Below are 16124 nucleotides of genomic sequence, written 5' to 3'. Positions count from 1 at the left end.
TATAGCCTAGATCTACTGTGTGCTAGGGGAAAGATCTGACCACCGGGGTGGGAAATAAGAAATAGTTGATAGAAAAATGTGTCATTAATTATGTACATGGTGAAGCATTAATCTTAATTAATTAATCATTAATCGTGTTCTTCCACTTGAGGAAATTATGAAATTCTAGTCCCGGTTGGCGGGTGCGTATTTAGCAAGGCCTTTGCAGTCACTTTTCTTTGTGGACTGCCCTGCAAAGATCCATTGTACTGTAGCTACTATATATTTTTGCTCACTTTACCGTTTGCTCTAGTGGTTGTGTAACGGATGTGAAATGGCTAGCTAGTTAGTGGGTACGCGCTAGTAGCATTTCAATCAGTTACGTCACTTGCTCTGAGACTTTAAGTAGGGTTGCCTCTTGCTTTGCAAGGGCCGCGGCTTTTGTGGAGCGATGGGTAACGACGCTTCGTGGGTGTCAGTTGCTGATGTGTGCAGAAGGTCCCTGGTTCGCGCCCGTGTCGGGGCGAGGGGACGCCCTAAAGTTATACTGTTACAGTTGCTGAGCCATGGAAAACTTTGGTGAGACTTTGGGAAATGTTCAAATGTTCTAGGCAGCAAACTCCAGACAATGCAAGAAAATGGTGAGCGTTTTTTTTTGTGTGAGGTTACTATGTGATGACCAATGTAACCAAATAACAACAGCCCTGACATCTGTATCCACATCATTTACACATGGTCAGTCAGTAAAAAAGCCTGTTATACGCCAGAGCAGATCTGAGATATAATTGAGTGCTGATGCTCATCTGGTAGTCTCAGAGAGCCAACATCAGTCACCTCAGACTCTACCATAATAACACATTTGGTTGTATGCTGTGACCTAGGCTACATGGGAAAGGGTTGGCTAACTTGGCAACAAACGACAGAGGGTTGCCAGGTATGTTAAACCTGGAAACCCTAATTACCCCTATAGTGAACAGTTTTCAGTTAGTGTTTTGACTTTCACTATCAGAAACGGAAAAGTCCAGGGCCTGCGTTCATAATGCGTCTAGAGTAAGAGTGCTGATCTAGGATCAGATTGAATTGCTATTGAGGAGAGTTGATCACGGTGAGAGGTCATGGGCTCAGAGGAGTGTGCAAAGCATTGGCCCCTAACAGGAAGCCAGAAAGGAGGAAAGGGAACAGCTGTTATTTCAACACTATATTTCCTGTCCCAGTTCCTTCTCGTTTGTTTTTCAGGCACTTCCACTCATTTCCCTTTGTCTCTAGAAAAATGTAAATAAGTATTTTTCACATTTTTTATGGTGAAAAGGATTGTAGAATTGATGAAACTATGCATAGGCCTAATGAAGAATATGAAGAAAAATGTAGAGGCTTAAAAAGGCTTAAAACAGAGTAATCAATAACAGTATTATACACATGACATGCAGCAAATAGAACCCTCATCTCTCAACTAATAATATTAGTTACACATAATGTAGTCAGAACATAGTTTTGTGCAATATTGTCAATGAGCGATTATGCCCAAGCAGAATCAGGAAACATGCTTTCTCATACCATAAACAGCATTGTCGGTGTCCTGGAAAAACCTATTTATTTTTAATTTAAAAAAGAAATACATTGATGTTCAGATATATTTCCATGTAAGATTTTTGAATGACCTAGACTCATTTTATGCAAAATAAATTACAAATATATATATTTTCATCTACATCTAAATTAGTAAAAAAATGTGATACAAGATTTTTCCAGGAAGCAGACAGCATGTAAACAGAAAAAAATAGCCTATTTGGCCCAGCACACACAGTAGTAGTCAGCCACAAGTAAATCAGCCACAAGACCGAGACTCATTGGCCTCTCTTCTATCAGTTATCAGCAGATGGTAAACCCTGCAACACATGTTTTCTGGGAGCAAATGAAGAGCTCAGACAAGCTGGGCTGTGTTCCATAACACAGGCATTTTATGTGAGGCACTGTTGTGATGTCTGGCTGGCTCTGGGCCAGAGGTTCACTACTCGTCTTCCTGGAATGTAACGCTCTATCATGTCCCTTTATTAGTGACACAAGTCTTGGCCCCATGAGAGGGTCGTAACCTGAGTGAGACCAGGGTAGTGTTACTCAAGTCATGCAATGTCATGCAGTGTCTCTCTGTGAGGGGCTCCACATCTGCTGTAAATCAGGAATGGACTAGGCCCTTTTGATTTCAAGCCATCAGTATGTTATATAGTATGTTATATAATTAAGCAATAAGACATGGTGGGGTGTGGTATATGACCAATATACCACGGCTAAGGGCTGTTCTTATGCACAACGCATCGCGGAATGCCTGGACACAGTCCTTAGTCTTGGTATATTGGTCATATACCACAAACCCCAGAGGTGCCATATTGCTTTTATAAACTGGTTACCAATGTAATTAGAGCAGTAAAAATACATGTTTTGTGATACCTCTGGTATACAGTCTGATATACCACAGCTGTCAGCCAATCAGCATTCAGGGCTCGAACGACCCAGTTTAAAATACTAAATATGGTCTTACTGAAAGGTAGTGAAAGTCTATGATTTGGAACAGGCATTTTGTTTATTTTTTATAATCAGATTTGAATTTTTGGGTATTTCCAAATAATAAGAGGAACATCCACTGAGTGCACAAAACATTAGGAACAACTTCCTAATATTGAGTTGCACCCCGTTTGCCCTCAGAACAGCCTCAATTCGTCGGGGCATGGACTCTATAAGGTGTCGAAAGCATTCCACAGGGATGCTGGCCCATGTTGACTCCAATGCTTCCCCCAGTTGGATGTCAAGTTGGGTGGATGTCCTTTGGGTGCTGGACCATTCTTGATACACAAGGGAAACTGTTGAGTATGAAAAACCCAGCTGTGTTGCAGTTCTTGCACCTGACACCTACTGACATACCCTGTTCAAAGGCACTTCAGTCTTTTATCTTGTCCATTCACCATCTGAATGGCACACATACACAATCCAAGTCTCAATTGTCTCAAGGCTTAAAAATCCTCATTCAACCTGTCTCATCCCCTTCATCTACAGTGATTGAAAATGATTTAACCAGTGACATGAATAAGGGATCATAGCTTTCAAATGGATTCACCTGGTCAAGTCTATGTCATGGAAAGAGCAGGTGGTCCTAATGTTTTGTACACTTTGGTCCACAATCACTGATAACCACCCAAACTTGGCCAGCAGATGACAGCAAAAGACTCCTTCTCTCACGACAATCTTTTTTAACTCATCACCATATGCTGACCGTCATTGCATTGTCTTAACCAAGCAATGGCAGTGACCAATAATCACACTATTTCTACTAGTTCTACTCCAACATCTCTAACACACAAGAGCCGTCTCAAGGACACAACATGAAGCCATAACTAGACAATGGCCCTTGTATGGCCATAGAACAGAGACATGGTCAAACAGGGAAATGGTTCTAATCGTTTTTCCTCCATTAATTTTTCCCATTGGGGATTTTAGAAACACTTAAAATAAGGGCTGTGTTTTGTCTAGGTTTACCCTGGTGTGGTGTTTTGATAACCATGTTAATCTCTCTCGGACGAGGTGACTTTTATCAAAGTATTCAGCTCCATTTACTCTTAGATTTGAAAATGCTAATTAACATGAAAGTACACATCATCTAAAACTACAAATCCCTGCAAGCTTCTGCATCTCTAGCGGATACCTTTTATAACAGATACAACTTGCACAAGACAGATCACAGAATTGTCCATTTAAAGAAATGTAATCAATTTATTCATTACTACATTTATCTAACATTAGATTCTTACCTTTGCCTCGATTCGGCAGTCTCGTCCAGATCAACATGGCATTTGTAGTTCTTTATGATAGCCACATTAGCAGCTAATTAGCGTTTCATTTTCTGGGGTGTAAATACAGGTGAATATATTGATATATATTGATATATTGATCCTCTTAAAATAGATTTATACTGTTATGAAAACGACACGCCAGGGTAAACCTACACATTGTAAGTGATTCTAAAATCACACATGGGAAAAATGAATGGTGGAAAAACGATTCTAACCATTTCCCTGTTTGACCTCTAGGTTTTATGGGTATTATGACTCATACTGTGGTATCCTACAATATGTCCACCTTGCAAGCTGACATGATGAGAAAGGAGAGATAAGCTAGCTGTGTGATGCAGGGGCTGTCCACAGAGATACACAGGTAGCATTATGACTCTTTGATCTATCCACTATACCCTTCCAAAGTGTACAGTATCATTCTCTTACCCATTCCCAGCATCTCTTCTTGCCCAAATCAAATCTAATTGCCCTTGGTTATTGCTATGACTGTGATAAAATTTCTGCCACCATAGTTGATTCCTGAGAATGAATACTGTAAAAAGCACAATGGCGATTACTGTGTTGGAATATGTTGTCACTACAGTATAATCCTGGCTGACATGTCTTGACGTTATTACACTTGTCATGTTGTTTTCTGGCTCATTTTCAGTGTTGAAGTTTACAGTTCATGCAGGATTTAACTTTGTGAAATTTGAGGGTTCCTGTATTGGTGACTGAATGAATGAAAAGCTTTATTAGAACGACTGAATGGAGAACGATTCCACATTTAACAGCTATTATTAACCCATTCATCTTACATATGAGTTAATTGTTCTAAAATCCTTTGTGTCCCCCTCTCAAACCATATGCTTAATTGTTTAACTTACAAAGGGTCTGGCAAAACACTGTTGAGGGTAGTGCACCACATGAAGCAGTCAACACCATGAATCATTCACATTATCAGCCTACATTATGCTGAGAGTTTGGAGCATCGCCAACCACACTGCCCTCCACACCACCCTCCTTAATTCCCCCCACAGCCTACCTCCAAGGCTGGTTTTGGTTACCCTCCCTACTTCCACCCCCAGGACACTCCTGCCCCCCATGGCATTCCCAACCCTGCAACAGGAGCCACACCAAGACGTCCTGTGCTCACCCAGAATTGAGCAGTGGCAGTGACTCTGGTCGCATGCAGCAGCTCCACTCCTTTGGCGGGAGCTTCAACTGGTTGGACTGAGCTCTGCCAACACTGCTCTTCCAGTTCACGCCCCAGCTCCTGTATCCAGCTACTTGAGGGAGATTCTTCAAAGTAGCCACCCTTTGCCTTGATGACAGCTTTTCACACTCTTGGCATTCTCTCAACCAGCTTCATGAGGTAGTCACCTGGAATGCTTCAACTAACAGGTGTGTCTTGTTAAAATTTCATTTGTGAAATTTCTTTCCTTCTTAATGCGTTTGAGCCAATCAGTTGTGTTGTGACAAGGTATTGGTGGAATACAGAAGATACCCTATTTGGTAAAAGACCAAGTCCATATGTCAAGAATTATGGTCCATATTATGGCAAGAACAGCTCAAACAAGCAAAGCGAAAGGACAGTCCATCATTACTTTACTACATGAAGGTCAGTTAATCTGGAAAATGTCAAGAACTTTGAAAGTTTCTTGAGGTTCAGTCGCAAAAACCATCAAGCGTTATGATGAAACTGGCTCTCATGAGGGCCGCCACAGGAAAGGAAGACCCAGAGTTCATTAGAGTTACCAGCCTCAGAAAGTGCAGCCCAAATAAATGCATCACAGAGTTCAAGTAACAGACACATCTCAACATCAACTGTTCAGAGGAGACTGTGTGAATCAGGCCTTCATGGTCGAATTGCTGCAAAGAAACCACTCCTAAAGGACACCAAAAAGAAGAAGAGACTTGCTTGGGCCAAGAAACACGAGCAATGAACATTAGACTGGTGGAAATCTGTCCTTTGGTCTGATGAGTCCAAATGTGTGATTTTGGGTTCCAACAAATTTTCGGTTATTTGTAAGACACTAAGTAGGTGAACGGATGATCTCTGCATGTGTGATTCCCACCGTGAAGCATGGAGGAGGAGGTGTGATGGTGTGAGGGTGCTTTGCTGGTCAGTGATTTATTTAGAATTCAAGGCACACTTAACCAGCATGGCTACCACAACATTCTGCAGCGATACGCCATCCCATCTGATTTGTGCTTAGTGGGACCATCATTTGTTTTTCAACAGGACAATGTCCCAACACACCTCCAGGCTGTGTAAGGGGTATTTGACCAAGAAGGAGAGTGCTGCATCAGATGACCTGACCTCAACCCAATTGAGATGGTTTGGGATGAGTTGGACCACAGAGCGAAGGAAAAGCAGCCAACAAGTGCTCAGCATATGTTGTAACTCCTTATAGACTGTTGGAAAAACATTCCAGGTGAAGCTGGTTGAGAGAATGCCAAGAGTGTGCAAAGCTGACATCAAGGCAAAGAGTGGCTACTTTGAAGAATCTAAAATCTAAAATATATTTTGATTTGTTTAACACTTTTTTGGTTACTACATGACTCCATATGTGTTATTTCATTTATGTAATGGAGAAAATAGTTAAAATAAAGAAAAACCCTTGAATGAGTAGGTGTGTCCAAACTTTTGACTGGTACTGTAACTGCAGATGACCCTATGCCTCTTAGCTCTTTTGAGAATGAACTTAATACCCCCTCTGACTTCAAATCTTGTAGAGGGCTTAGGCTAATGCACTTAAATGTGAAAATTATGACATTATTGACATTTGGGTACAGGAATCATGTCCTGGCATTCTGGTTCTCTCAGAAACATGGTTAAATGGTTCTGTCTCTGACAAAGACATCAAAGTAAATGATTCGAATGTATTTAGATGTGACAGATTACAGAAAGGGGGAGGAGTGGCCATATATGTAAAACCTTATTTCATTACGTGCCAATCTTTGTAATGCCCGGGGTGTAGTGGATGAAGGAGTCAGACGCAGGAGACAGAGAGTTCAGAGTAGCGTTCCAGTTTAATTCCCAACACGGGTGAAACACGACGCTACTCTAAAAGTAATGCTCCACCACATAAAGTGAGAACACGAAATCACAAGACACAACGTACACGAACCGTGACACACGAGAATGTACTACCTGTACACACAACAATCCCGCACACCTGGGTAATAAAGCCCCACTAATCACCCTAACCACAAACAGGTGTAACCACTAAACAAAAAGGGAGGGGGAGGAAAAGTCAGTAGCAGCTAGTAGGCCGGTGACGACGACCGCCGAGCGCCACCTGAACAGGAATGGGAGCCACCTTCGGTGGGAGTCGTTACAATCTTTAAATATTTTTGTTCCCACGACGTTTGAGCTCCTGGTTGTAGATGTGTCCATAAACCAGAATACACATTTATTTTTTGCTGGGATTTACCACCTCCCCCTGCTGCCATGGTGGATGCTATTGGTGCTATAGCTGAGTGTTTAACACCTTTTCTGTCCTCAGAGTTGGTCATTTTAGGGAATTTGATTCTGGATTGGCTATCTCGAGCCTCAGATCAATTTAAGAGTAAATGCACTGATTTTTATCTGACTCAAATTATCTAAAAACCCACATGGCTAAATATGAAAAACCCTGCTAACTCTTCATTGATTGATAGCCCACATAAATAACCCACATAAATATTTGTTTAGTGGAGTATTTGCATATGATTTCAGTGATCATTGTCCCATAGTATGTATTAGAGAAACAGGTAAATACTAATCCTTGTTCAATTAAGAAGATGCATTTTAAAAAAGTTTTCTGATCATGATATGCTCTACTCTGATTTAGCCACGGTCTCATGTATTCCTGACCCTGAGTTGGCTCTCCAAAATGTATCCTCCATATTTATTAATCTGGCAGATAAACACGCCCCTTTTAAAGAATTTAGAGTCAAAGATAGACTGAACACCTTGTTTTCTTCAGAATTATCTGAGCTAATTCAGAGGAGAAATCGGGCCTAGGCCAAATCAAGGAAAGCTGACTCAAAGAAAAGAAAAGAAAATTTTATTTGTCACATACACATGGTTAGCAGATGTTAATGTGAGTGTAGCAAAATGCTTGTGCTTCTAGTTCCGACAGAGCAGTAATATCTAACAAGTAATCAAACAATTCCACAACAACTACCTAATACACACAAATCAAAAGGGATGGAATAAGAAAATGTACATATAGATATATGGATGAGCGATGACCGAGCGGCATAGGCAAGATCCAATAGGTGGTATAAAATACAGTATAAACATATGAGTTGAGTAATGCAAAATATGTAAACATTATTAAAGTGGCATTATTAAAGTGACTAGTGATCCATTTATTAAAGTGGCCAATGATTTCGAGTCTGTATGTAGGAAGCAGCCTCTCTGTGTTAGTGATGGCTGTTTAACAGTCTGATGGCCTTAAGATAGTTTTTCAGTCTCTCAGTCCCAGCTTTGATGCATCTTTACTGAACTCGCCTTCTGGATGGTAGCGGGGTGAACAGGCAGTGGCTCGCTCGGGTGGTTGTTGTCCTTGATTATCGGTTTGACCTTCTTGTGACATCGGGTGCTGTAAGTGTCCTGGAGGGCAGGTAGTTTGCCCCCGGTGATGTGTTGTGCAGACCGCACCACCCTCTGGAGAGCCTTGCGGCTGAGGGCAGTCCAGTTGATGCAGAACGGCAGGATGCTCTCAATTGTGCATCTGTAAAAGTTTGGGAGGGTTTAAGGTGACAATCCAAATATCTTTAGCCTCCTGATGTTGAAGAGGCACTGTTGCGCCTTCTTCACCACAGTGTCTGTGTGGGTGGACCATTTCAGGTTGTCCGTGATGTGTACACCAGGGAACATAAAACTTTACACCTTCTCCACTGCTGTCCCATCGATATGGATAGGGGGGTGCTCCCTCTGCTGTTTCCTGAAGTCCACGATCATCTCCGTTGTTTTGTTGACGTTGAGTGAGAGGTTATTTTCCTGACACCACAGTGCCCTCACCTCCTCCCTGTAGGCTGTCTCATCATTGTTGGAAATCAAGCCCACTACTGTTGTGTAGTCTGCAAACTTGATGATCGAATTCGAGGCGTGCATGGCCACGCAGTCATGGGTGAACATGGAGTACAGGAGGGGGCTGAGCACACACCCTTGTGGAGCCCCAGTGTTGAAGATCAGCGAAGTGGAGTTTTCTACCTTTACCACCTGGGGGTGGCCCATCAGAAAATTCTCTGGCAACAGCTCTGGTGGACATTCCTGCAGTCAGCATGCCAATTGCACTCTGTTCGGACTGGCAATGTTTCAGACAATTGATGATGTACTGTATCTTAATTAAAGAAAGCTAAATCAAGCTCTCGGACTCTGCTGGTGATCCTTCTAAACTTTGGAAAACAGTAAATGCACTGAAGTATAGGCAGGCTTTTAATACTGAACAAAAATACAAACGCAACATGTAAAGTGATTAATTCTCAGCTAAGAACTTTCTAATCTTTGAAATGTATTCTAAATGTACATCAGTCCGGTTTTAGACCAGGTCATAGCACTATCCCGGCTGTATCCCTAGTTATAATGATGTGGTTAACTTTGACCTGTCTAAGGCTTTCGATACTGTTGATCACTCATTGCTAATTCAGAGGCTTTCCTTAATTGGCCTAGACCAGGCTGCATGTAACTGGTTTAAAACTTACTTGACAAATAGAATTCAATGTATATCTACTGATGGTGTCACGACTTCCGCCGAAGTCGGTCCCTCTCCTTGTTCGGGCGGCTTTCGGCGGTCGACATCACCGGCCTTCTAGCCACCGCCGATCCATTTTCCATTTGTTTTGTCTATGTCTTACACACCTGATTCCACTCACCCAAATTACGTGTTTCCCATGTTTGGTTGTGAGTGATTGGTTGTTGTATTGTGGTCCGTATTGTGGGCTTGGATTTATCTTGTATTATGATGACTTTGAGTAAAGTTACCTTCATTTACTCATCTCTGCTGTCCTGCGCCTGACTCCTCTGCACCAGCTACACATAGACCCTAACAGAATCACTCACCTTGATATGGAGTCAGCAGGAGCAGACGCCCTCCCAGTTGCAGTGGAGGAGCGATTTCAGCAGCACGCGACCATGTTACAACGTTTGGGCACAGCCATGGATCGCGTGGATGGATCGTTGGGAGAGAGGAGGAGATTTTTCAGCGCCTCCACCAGCCCCACTACAACAGGTCCCACTGTGTCACCCCAGGTGAGTCGGCACCAGGCTCACCCAGAGCCCACTGTTGCTCACATGTATGTGTTTATTTCATTTCCTGAGTTTTCCCCACATTCCCAGCATAAGGCGCTAGTAGATTCAGGCGCAGCTGGGAATTTTATTGACCATTCATTTGCTCATAGTTTAGGGATTCCCCTTGTTCCTGTGGATATGCCCTTCCCTGTGCATGCCCTAGATAGTCGAACATTAGGGACAGGGCTGATTAGGGAGGCCACCGCTCCACTTGACATGGTTATGCAGGAGGGTCACAAGGAGAGAATCAGTCTCTTCCTTATTGATTCTCCTGCGTTTCCCGTGGTGCTGGGCCTACCCTGGTTGGCCTGTCATAACCCCACTATTTCGTGGCAACAGAGGTCTCTCAAGGGGTGGTCACGAGAGTGCTCAGGGAGGTGTGTGGGGGTTTCCATCTGTGCGACTACGGTGGAAAGTCCAGACCAGGTCGCCACCGTGCAGATCCCCCCAGAATATGCCGATTTGGCTCTCGTCTTCTGTAAGAAGAGGGCGACTCAATTACCACCTCATCGACGGGGTGATTGTGCGATAAATCTCCTGGTAGACGCAGCACTTCCCAGGAGTCACGTGTATCCTCTGTCACAGGAGGAGACGGCGGCTATGGAAACATATGTCTCCGAATACCTGGGGCAGGGATACATTCGGCCCTCCACTTCACCTGCCTCCTCAAGTTTATTTTTGTGAAGAAGAAGGATGGGGGTCTGCGCCCGTGTATTGACTATCGAGGGATCAATTAGATCACAGTGAGGTATAGCTACCCGCTGCCTCTCATCGCCAGTGCGATCGAGTCAATGCACAGGGCGCACTTCTTCACAAAATTGGATCTCAGGAGTGCGTACAACCTGGTGCGTATCCGGGAGGAGGACGAGTGGAAGACGGCATTTAGTACCCCCTCAGGGCACTATGAGTACCTCGTCATGCCGTACGCGTTGATGAATGCTCCATCGGTCTTCCAGGCCTTTGTTGACGAGATTTTCCGGGACCTGCACGGGTAGGGTGTAGTGGTGTATATCGCCGATATTCTGATATACTCCGCTACTCGCGCCGAGCATGTGTCCCTGGTGCGCAGGGTGCTTGGTCGACTGTTGGAGCATGACCTGTACGTCAAGGCCGAGAAATGTCTGTTCTTCCATCAGTCCGTCTCCTTCCTAGGGTACCGCATTTCCACTTCAGGGGTGGAGATGGAGAGTGACAGCATTTCAGCCGTACGTAATTGGCTGACTCCCACCACGGTAAAGGAGGTGCAGCGGTTTCTAGGGTTTGCCAAGTACTACCGGAGGTTTATCCGGGGTTTTGGTCAGGTAGCAGCTCCCATTACCTCACTGCTGAAGAGGGGACCGGTGCGGGTGCAGTGGTCGGCTAAGCAGACAAGGCTTTTGGTCACCTGAAGGCTCTGTTTACTTCGGCTCCCGTGCTGGCTCATCCGGATCCCTCTTTGGCGTTCATAGTGGAGGTGGATGCGTCCGAGGCTGGGATAGGAGCCTAGCTCTCTCAGTGCTCGGGTACGCCAACAAACCTCCGCCCCTGTGCTTTCTTTTCGAAAAAGCTCAATTGAAACTATGATGTCGGGGACCGGGAGCTGTTGGCTGTTGTCAATGGAGACATTGGCTTGAGGGGGCTAAACGCCCTTTCTCATCTGGAGTGACCACCACAATCTGGAGTATATCTGGGCGGCGAGGAGACTGAACCCTCGCCAGGCAAGGTGGGCCATGTTTTTTACACGTTTTGTTTTCACTCTATCCTACAGACCAGGTTCCCAGAACGCTAAGGCAGACGCACTGTCCCGGATGTATGACACAGAAGAGCGGTCCATGGATCATACTCCCATACTTCCAGCCTCTTGCCTGGTGGCACCGGTGGTGTGGGAGCTGGATGCGGACATCGAGTGGGCGTTACGCACAGAGCCCACTCCCCCCCAGTGTCCAGCTGGGCACCTGTACGTTCCATCTGCTGTCCGCGACCGTTTGATCTATTAGGCCCACACGTCACCCTGCTCTGGTCACCCTGGCATCGGTCGTACGGTGCGTTGCCTTAGTGGGAAGTACTGGTGGTCCACCTTGGCCAAGGACGTGAGGGTTTATGTTTCCTCCTGCTCAGTGTGCGCCCAGGGCAAGGCTCCCAGGCACCTGCCCAGAGGTAAGTTACAACCCCTACCCGTTCCACAACGGCCGTGGTCACACCTGTTGGTGGACTTCCTGACAGATCTTCCTCCCTCACAGGGCAACACCACGATCCTGGTCGTTGTGGATCGGTTTTCTAAGTCCTGCCGTCTCCTCCCTTTGCCCGGTCTCCCTACGGCCCTACAGACTGCGGAGGCCCTGTTCACTCACGTCTTCCGGCACTACGGGGTCCCTGAGGATATAGTCTCTGACCGGGGTCCCCAGTTCACGTCCAGGGTCTGGAAAGCGTTCATGGAACGTCTGGGGGTCTCGGTCAGCCTCACCTCAGGTTTTCACCCCGAGAGTAACGGGCAGGTGGAGAGAGTGAATCAGGATGTGGGTAGGTTTCTGCGGTCATATTGCCAGGACCGGCTGGGGGAGTGGGCGGCGTTCATCCCCTGGGCAGAGATGGCTCAAAACTCACTCCGCCACTCTTCCACTAACCTCTCTCTGCTTTCTAGTGCGTACTGGGGTATCAGCCGGTTCTGGCACCGTGGCATCAGAGCCAGATCGAAGCTCCTGCGGTGGACGAATGGTTTAAGCGCTTGGAGGAGACCTGGGACGCCGCCCATGTGCAGCTGCAACGGGCCGTGAGGCGGCAGAAGGCGAGCGCTGACCGTCACCGCAGTGAGGCCCCGGTGTTCGCACTGGGGGATCGGGTCTGGCTCTCGACCCGGAATCTGCCCCTCCGCCTGCCCTGCCGGAAGCTGGGTCCGCGGTTTGTGGGGCCATTCAAGTCCTGAGGAGACTGAACGAGGTATGCTATAGGTTACAGCTTCCCCCAGATTACCGTATTAATCCCTCGTTCCATGTGTCTCTCCTCAGGCCGGTGGTGGCTGGTCCACTCCAGGAAGCTGAGGTGCGGGAGGTCCCGCCGCCCCCTCTGGACATCGAGGGGGCCCCGGCGTATGCTGTTCGAGCCATCCTGGACTCCAGGCGAGGGGCCTTCAGTACCTCGTGGAGTGGGATGGGTACGGTCCGGAGGAGAGATGCTGGTTGCCGGTGGACGACGTCTTGGACCCTTCGTTGCTGCGGAATTTACACCGTCTCCACCCGGATCGCCCTGTATGCATTCATTGTATTACAGAAAAACTTTATTGACCTGAAACAAGTACTGAATGCAGGTAAAACTAATTATACAGTGCCTTCGGAAAGTATTCAGACCCCTTGACTTTTTCCAAATGTTGTTAAATTTCAGCTTTATTCTAAAATGGATTAAATAAAAACAAATCCTCAACAGTGCATGTCAGAGCAAAAAGGTCGCTCTGACAGAGCTCTAGAGTTCCTCTGTGGAGATGAGAGAACCTTCCAGAAGGACAACCATATCTGCAGCACTCTACCAATTTATGGTAGAGTGACCAGACGGAAGCCACTCCTCAGTAAAAGGCACATGACAGCCTGCTTGGAGTTTGCCAAAAGGCACCTAAAGACTCTCAGACCATGAGAAACAAGATTCTCTGGTCTGATGAAACCAAGATTGAACTATTTGGCGTGAATGCCAAGCGTCACTTCTGGTAGAAACCTGGCACCATCCCTACGGTGAAGCATGGTGGTGGCAGCATCATGCTGTGGGGATGTTTTTCAGCGACAGGGACTGGGAGACTAGTCAGGATCGAGGGAAAGATGAACGGAGCAAAGTACAAAGAGATCCTTGATGAAAACCTGCTCCAGAGCGCTCAGGACCTCAGACTGTGGTAAAGGTTAATTTTCCAACAGGACTACGACCCCAAGCACACAGCCAAGACAATGCAGTAGTGGCTTCGGGACAAGTCTCTGAATGTCCTTGAGTGGCCCAGCCAGAGCCCTGACTTTAACCCGATCGAACATCTCTGGAGAGACCTGAAAATAGCTGTGCAGCAAAGCTTCCCATCCAACCTGCAGAGGATCTGCAGAGTAGAATGGGAGAAACTCCTCAAATACAGGTGTGCCAAGCTTGTAGCATCATAGCGAAGAAGACTCGAGGCTGTAATCACTTCCAACTGTGCTTCAGCAACGTACAGAGTAAACGGTCTTAATCCTTTTGTAAATGTGATATTTCAGTTGTTTATTTTTAATAAATTAGCAAAAAGGTCTAAAATTCTGTTTTGCTTTGTCAATCTATTTGTGTGTACATTGATGAGGAAAATAAACAATTTAATCAAAGAATAAGGCTGTAACTTATCAAAATGTGGAAAAAGTCAAGAGATCTGAATACATTCTGAAGGCACTGTATATCAATAGGCCCTGTCTCTCGCTAAATAGTAGAAAACAGATTATTCAGTCAGCACTCCTATCGGTCCTAGACTATGGCGACATCATCTATATGAACACAGCTACCACTTAAAGCTGTTAGATGCAGTTTATTTATTTAACTAGGCAAGTCAGTTAAGAAGAAATTCTTATTTTCAATGACGGCCTAGGAACAGTGGGTTGTTCAGGAGCAGAATTACAGATTTGTACCTTGTCAGCTCAGGCATTTGATCTTGCAACCTTTTGGTTACTAATCCAACGCTCTAACCACTAGGCTACCCTGTCGCCCTATCATAGCGCAATGGTCTTTTTTACGAGCTACAATTTTTGTACTCTCTACCAGAAAGTTGTTTGGCCCTCTGACGTCACGTAAGTTGATACACTGCTTTGTTTTCATTTTTAAAGCCCTTTTACCACACCCGGTCTCATGGATGGCTAACTCCGGAAATTCCTTTGGTCTCTACTGAGTTAGGTAAATCAGCTTTTAGTTTTCTTGCACCTTATTTGTGGAACAATCTTCAAAATCTTCTTAAATGTCATGTTCTAGTGCCTCTAGGGCGATTCATGACCGTCATTTTCTTTCTGCTTGCGTTTTGTATTTATATTTTGATGTGTGCATTTTCTGTAATTTATGTAATTCAAGACTCATCTGTAAAATAGACCTTGGTCTCAGTATGACTCCCTGATAAAATAAAGGTTAAAAAACAACAACAAAAAATCATGTAAGGCAAGCAACATTCATTTGATTACTGTGGTATTTCCAGATGTAGAGTATTGCCCTTTCATTCATTTTCAGAATCAATAAACCTTGATTTTCTATTGATTTAAATACTAGTAAACAGCTTAGCTTCAAACTATGCTTAGTTTGACACTAAAACCTAGAGTCTAGAGTCTAGAGGGTCTAGAGTTTTGCATAATCTGGAACTCTCCCATTGAGTGAATCCTGCAGCCATTAGGATTATTGGAATCTGATAATATGATTCGACCATGTAAGAAGGCTCATTGCATCCCGTATTGAACACTAAACTGTTGTCATTGGAGAGAACTTGGGCAGAGACAAAAAGTGAAGGGACTATCACCGAGTGACGCGTCCGTATAGTATAACAAATCTCTTCTCTCACCAAGCGGATTTTGGCAAAAAGATATCTGATCTTTTTCATTCTATATTTCACACTAAACAATAGGCCTTGAACAGTAGCAGTTGTAGCCTATAGTGAAGGCTACTTGCAAAGGAGCTCTTGGAACACAACAGAATAGAGGGCTATTTTTGGTTCTGTGTGTTTCTTACCTTGTGGCGTGGGTTATCAAATTTCCAACATTCATAGTGTTTCATTCTCAAGACATGAATTCACTCTTCTACATAGGACATACCAAAGACAGCTTTGTCTCTATTGAATATTTAAAATCTTTGATAAGAAATGCAAAAGGAAACCCAGGGATACCAAACCTGTGAAGCTTTAAGGGCCTGTTTCCTAGACACAGGTTAAGCCAAGTTCTGGGCTAAAACCCATGCTCAATGGAGATTCATTCTATAGTATTCCGTATAGATTTTTTGTGTCATCTCATTTGCTCAGAATTTATATTATCGGATATTCTACACATTATCTCAACCAATCAAAAAAATTAAAAAGTTTTACATATACCTTTAAT

This window comes from Salvelinus fontinalis, chromosome 33, assembly GCF_029448725.1.
Source record: "Salvelinus fontinalis isolate EN_2023a chromosome 33, ASM2944872v1, whole genome shotgun sequence".
NCBI lineage: Eukaryota > Metazoa > Chordata > Actinopteri > Salmoniformes > Salmonidae > Salvelinus > Salvelinus fontinalis.
Note: the sequence above shows the minus strand (reverse complement) of the source record.